The 6,074-nt window shown below is 35.9% G+C and overlaps 1 non-coding gene across 1 annotated transcript; it reads left to right on the forward strand.

Moving 5' to 3' along the window:
* Nucleotides 1-276: 276 nt before the first annotated feature.
* LOC138829339 (U6 spliceosomal RNA) lies at nt 277-384 on the forward strand. The gene has a single exon (XR_011372547.1). It is a non-coding gene; the product is annotated as a U6 spliceosomal RNA (small nuclear RNA).
* Nucleotides 385-6,074: the final 5,690 nt, after the last annotated feature.

Consider the following 6,074-nt stretch of genomic DNA (forward strand, 5'->3'; position numbering starts at 1 on the left):
CAGCCTCCTGTATAGTTAGGATTACAGGCATGGGCCATCAGTGCCTGGCCCATTGAAGTTTTATTACTTTCACATTCAATAACAAGATTAATGCTTTGATACCAACAGAACAAACAGTATCTTGTAAACCATATTAAAATTATCTCAGCTGAAGACATCATCCTTTGCTAGAACATCATCAAATACACACTTAAACAACTGTGTTCTCGTAATTATTGTAATTCTTTGCCTTAAGAAAATATGAAGTAGAAAAATGTTCAAAATATATTCATATGAGTGTTCGCTTCGGGCAGCACGTATACTAAAATTGGAACGATACAGAGAAGATTAGCATGGCCCCTGTGCAAGGATGGCACGCAAATTCGTGAAGCGTTCCGTATTTTTTAAAATGGCAAAGAAACACATGAGGAAATGTTCATCATTCCTGGTGGTGAAGGAAATGCAAATAAAGACAACCCTGAGATACCACCTTACCCCAGTCAGAATGTCCCACATCCACAAATCAGCCAACGACAAATGCTGGAGGGGATGTGGAGAAAGAGGAACCCTATTACACTGCTGGTGGGAATGTACACTTATACAACCACTTTGGAAAGCAGTCTGGAGGGTCCTCAGAAAGCTAAAGATTGACCTCCTTTATGACCCAGTCATACCACTTCTAGGCATCTATCCTGAACAACAGGAACCAATATACAAGGACAAGTGTACCTCCATGTTTATTGCAGCACTGTTCACAATAGCTAGGATATGGAAACAACCCAGATGCCACATGGAATATTATGCAACCATTAGAAATGACAAAATAATGGCATTTGCAGGGAACTGGATGGAGCTAGAAGGAATCATGTTGAGCAAGGTAAGCCAAGAGCAAAGAGACAAACGGTACATGGTCTCCCTGATAAGTGGATGCTAAATCCAAAATGTTAGGTGATAAGACAAAACTAACAGGACTTAAGAAACAGAGAACTCCCACTCATCTGGTCGAACCACTACTAAGTATCCCCATGCTGCTGATCACATGTATTGTGTATATGTGTACACCGTTATATGTTATAGACTGTGATAGACAATTTGCTCCAGGAAAGTAAGAATGAGCTATGACTTTAAATCAGCATCATTATTCCACAATACTGTGAAATTTGGGAAATTATGTAATCATTTAATCACAATTAAAAAAAAAGAACCTCGGGGAAGGTAGGGAGGGAAGGGATGGTAGGGGGAAAACAATGGAGGGGGTAACAATGCTCAGTAAGAAGTGTACTCATTACCTTACTCATGTAACTGTAAGCCTCTGTATAGTATCTTTACAATAAAAAATTAAATATATATATATATTCATATGAGATCCACACTTAAAATTTGTGGAACTCTGATGAAATGCACAAATGGATGGAACTGAAATGTCATGCCAAATATTTGAAAGCTGTAAACCAAGCTTATATATGGTTAAACAAAAAATGGTCTTTTTCTGCTTGAGTAACTCTCCCTTCATAATTTTTTGTGAAAATCATGTATAAAACTAGACTTTTGTGTGGCTCAAACAAAAGTGAGGAATAATTGAATTGAATCCATGTGTGTACAGCTGGGCACTGTTTTGATGAATTGGCAGTGTTTAGACATAACATAAAATAAAGACATATAATTCACATTATATCACAAAGTATTTGTATTTCATCAACCACAAATTGTTTCTGTAGACTATTATCACCTTATTTTATTTCAACTGACAAAAATGATCAGAAGACAAACTATGAAATATCATTGAATTCAAAGCTTTCAAATTTAGACTATTTTCATCATAAATATATTTTTGAAATTAATGTGACTTATGTTACAACTTGTTTCTCAACTACCTAGGAATACTGAAAATTTGTCCTAATTATGTGTCTTTACAGAATTGAATACCTATCTTGAGGTTTTTTTAAGGTGAAAAGCAACATTTTCATCACTTTGAAGTATGTGTTTTTTAAGATTTCAGATTTTTTCTTAGCATAAACATTATTTAATACAATGAATATAAATAAAATCAATATTTTCTTATTCATAAATGCTACAGTGAGAAAGAACTTATTTTTAAGAACCTCCCCTCCTCTCTAGGCAGAGAAGTTATCTAATTGCTCATTGAAATTACTAAGTTCAGATATTTTAATTAAAATACCAAATAGTAGTTACACAGGGGTATGTTTTAAGCTTACAGCTTTTCATTACTTGATATTACACTTAGAATTTTTTCCAATGCCTATTAAAGCATTATCTTATTAAAAGTAGTATAGAATACAATTTTTACTACTGAAGAGCTATTATATTTGGGATCTATGATAGGATTTCATAGTACTAAGTATAGTTTTATAGGATTATAGTTAACCCACCCCTCAAAACAGAATTCAATAAAACTGAAATTCTATATTTACTCTCTCTACTTTTTCTTAGTTTACTTTAGTCAGACTTGGTAATTAAAAGAGACATATACTAGTGGAAAACAGCTTTTCAGGGGGATATGTTTTTATTATCTTAACTTTTGATCAATACTCTAGATTCTTAAGTTTTTTATTTTCTTATCAGAACAACATCCTGCTCTCAAAGTCATCATTATGGAGTGACATAAACATTCTGTAGGACTATATAGTTGATATATTGTAGGCTGATGATTGAAACCCCAACCATATCCAGAGTGTGATTGCTTAGCATACACACCCAAGTTTTATTGAGCTTCTTACAACCAAGCTTTATACTTTTTTTTGGTCGGTTGTAGGGCTTGAACTCTGGGCCTGGGTGCTGTCCTTGAGCTCTTCAGCTCTAGGCTAGCACGGTACCACTTGAGCCACTTCTACAACCAAGCTTTAAATGCATGATAAATAGATTAAGAGCCAGTCATAGGCATTATAAAAGTACCAGTGCAATCATAACCGGGTAGGTGCCTATTTCCTTTTTTGTTACTTAAGGAAGAGACAAATGATCACTATTTTCCCTACCTTCAAAACTTTCCCAGCTTTTCTTTCCATAAACACATAAATATTCTATAGTTGTCACAAAGGGCTTCAATCAAGGTTTAATCGGTATCTGAAATTTAATAGGTCATCTGTGCTGCATAGCCTTGGGTATGTGCTGCATACCATGCCTGACTTCAAGCTTCATTTTTCAGCGCAATGAACATCACACCATAGCTTCTCAAATTCTTTGTAATTTTCATCATTGGCAACTGCATTTCTGTTCACAGAGGCACAGGATTGTCTTCATTTCTTCCAATTCTCTGTCCTAAAAAAATCTACCTTCTTTTATAATGAACATACATGTTAATTTGCTCACTTATAGAAATCACTTAAGAACATGTAAATAAGTTTACTTCCCACAGTGCTGTTGAAAAAGGCTAAGAACCAACTACCTTTGTGATAGTTAAGTCAAATTTCCTTTCATGTTCTTTAAACCCTTTTGGCAATCTTTGTTTCCTTTGGATTTTCATCTTTCAAATTTTGAACCACATTCTCTAATGCACATGGTATTAACTCCACAAGAAAGAGCTAATGCATGTAAAGCAGCTGAAATCCAAACACAATTTTAACATTTTAATATATACTGCAAAGCAAACATATGGTACTAGAAAGCAACAGGATTGCATCTCAGTAGATAGAATTCAGGCTAAATATGTCCTTGATGTGTATTATTTTTCAATTTAAATTGCAGAATTTATAAAGAACTTCTATCATATGAATATTAAAAATATTCCTTTATTCCATAGCCAACTACATAGCATGAACTGTGGAGTATAAAAAGTACAAATTAAAGAAATATATGCCCAGAGCTTGCCCGTATCAATAGATGGATCTCAGCATTAGGCATAAACTTTAAATAGCTTTTTAAGACAGACATTGAGTCAAGAGGTTCAAGGATTGCTGTTGCCATCCCAGTCCAAACAAAGTTGGTGTAGGTCACCATCACCTCTACTCTCTGAACTTCCTATTTTTATTTTCACATTGGTAAGACCAACCATTTATTTAACTTGGTTTGACATAGCTTGTACAGATGGGAGTATAAATTAAAACAACGAATTAGATAGAATAGTCGTTGTTAGTTACAGTCACGAAGATTTAAGACAGACTACTTTTAGATTTAACAAAGAAGCAGAGAAAAGCACTTGTGTACACTGCTGACAACACTAAGAAAGTCATTTACTCGATCTGAACACATGCACTTTGGGAGATCTATCGCATCAAGAAAATAATGCTATAAAGAGATCTTGAATATCACCCTGCACCCAGAATCAACTCCAAATGGATCGAAGACCTCGAAGTAAAAGCAGACACCCTGAAAACATTCCAGGAAAGAATAGGAGAAACTCCAGGACTCCTTGGCACAGGCCAAAATTTTCTTAATAAAGACCCAGAAACAAAACAAATCAAAGAAAGGTTGGACAAATGGGATTGCATGAAGTTGCAGGGCTTCTGCATGGCAAAGGACATAGCTAGCAAGATCAATAGCAAGCCCATGGATTAGGAGAAGATCTTCACTACCCATATAATGGACAAGGGTTTCATATCTAAAATATACTTAGAGCTCAAAAAAATAAATCCCCCAACAACAAATCCTCAAGGAAACAACTGCCCAATCAATTTGTGGGCTAAAGAAATTTCTCTGAAGGGGAAATAAGAATGGCCAATAAACACATGAAGAAATGCTCAAATTCTCTAGGCATAAAAGAAATGCAAATCAAAACAACATTGGGATTCCACCTCACCCCAGTTAGAATGGCTAAAATCAAGAACTCTAAAAACAACAGATGCTGGAGGGATGTGGCCAGAAGGGAACCTTACTGCATTGTTGGTGGGAGTGTAAACTTGTTCAACCACTTTGGAAAGCAGTATGGAGGTTCCTCAAAAGACTCTACATAGAGCTCCCTTATGACCCAGCAATCCCACTTTTGGGTATTTACCCAAATTATCACAGACAACGTCACACCAAATCTACCAGCACAACCATGTTTATTACAACCTTATTTACCATAGCTAAGATATGGAACCAACCCAGATGCCCCTCAGTAGATGAATGGAGCAAGAAAATGTGATACACACACACACACACACACACACACACACACACACACACACACACACACACACGCTCACGCACACACACACACACGCACACACACAATGGAATTCTATGCCTCCATCACCCCATTTTTTAGGAAATGGAAAAACTTGGAAAAATTATACTAAGTAAAGTAATCAGGCCCAAAGAAACATAGGTCCCATGGTTTCCCTTATTTGCAATAACTAGTATATGTCTAGGACAAGAAGAAAAAGGCAAAAGCTATGTACATATGACCATGTAAGATGATGTTAAGTGAAATGAACCCCAAGATAGGGACACAAATGTTTCTTTCTTTCTTGCTGTTGTTTTTAATGTATGTATAATGCACTATGTGATTGGTTTTGTTTCTTTGGTATGTTCTTCCCCCACGGTATAACCCATTTTCACTGTATTTGAATCCAGTGCCCTGCAGCTTGTATATACATTTTTCTAATTTAAGGAGGGGAAGGGAAATAACAAATGCTGAAATAAGGATGCAGGTTGATCTATTGTAACAATGAGATGTACAAGACACTATGTTGAAAATGAACTTTACAAATCTGGCTGGGTTGGGGGATGGCGGGAGGAGTTGGGGAGGTGGAGAGAGAGGGGACAGTAGGGGGAAAAGGAGAAGGTAAAAATGCTCAATAGGAAATGTATTCATTACCTTACTCATGTAACTGTAACCCCTCTGTACAGTATTTTTACAATTAAAAACTTATTTTTTAAAACAGAAATATTGAACGAGCATTGTATGGGCAATGAACAAATGTAGTCTGTAGGGCTATAGCTATTTACATTACATATAGCATATCCATAGTTTGTGACATATAAATAATCACAGAAAGGCCTACTCGCTAGAAGGAATATTACTGTGTACTAAATGGACCCATCAAAAACTCTTCACAGCAACTCAAATGAGTAGATGTTTAGAGAGGATAGAGGAACCAGATGCACCCCGGTCTGTCAATACCCTTTACGCAGATAAGGTTCAGAAAGGTTGGGCA

The sequence above is a fragment of the Dipodomys merriami genome, unplaced genomic scaffold (assembly GCF_024711535.1).
Source record: "Dipodomys merriami isolate MVZ:Mamm:240054 unplaced genomic scaffold, mDipMer1.0.p SCAF_17, whole genome shotgun sequence".
Classification (NCBI taxonomy): Eukaryota; Metazoa; Chordata; class Mammalia; order Rodentia; family Heteromyidae; genus Dipodomys; species Dipodomys merriami.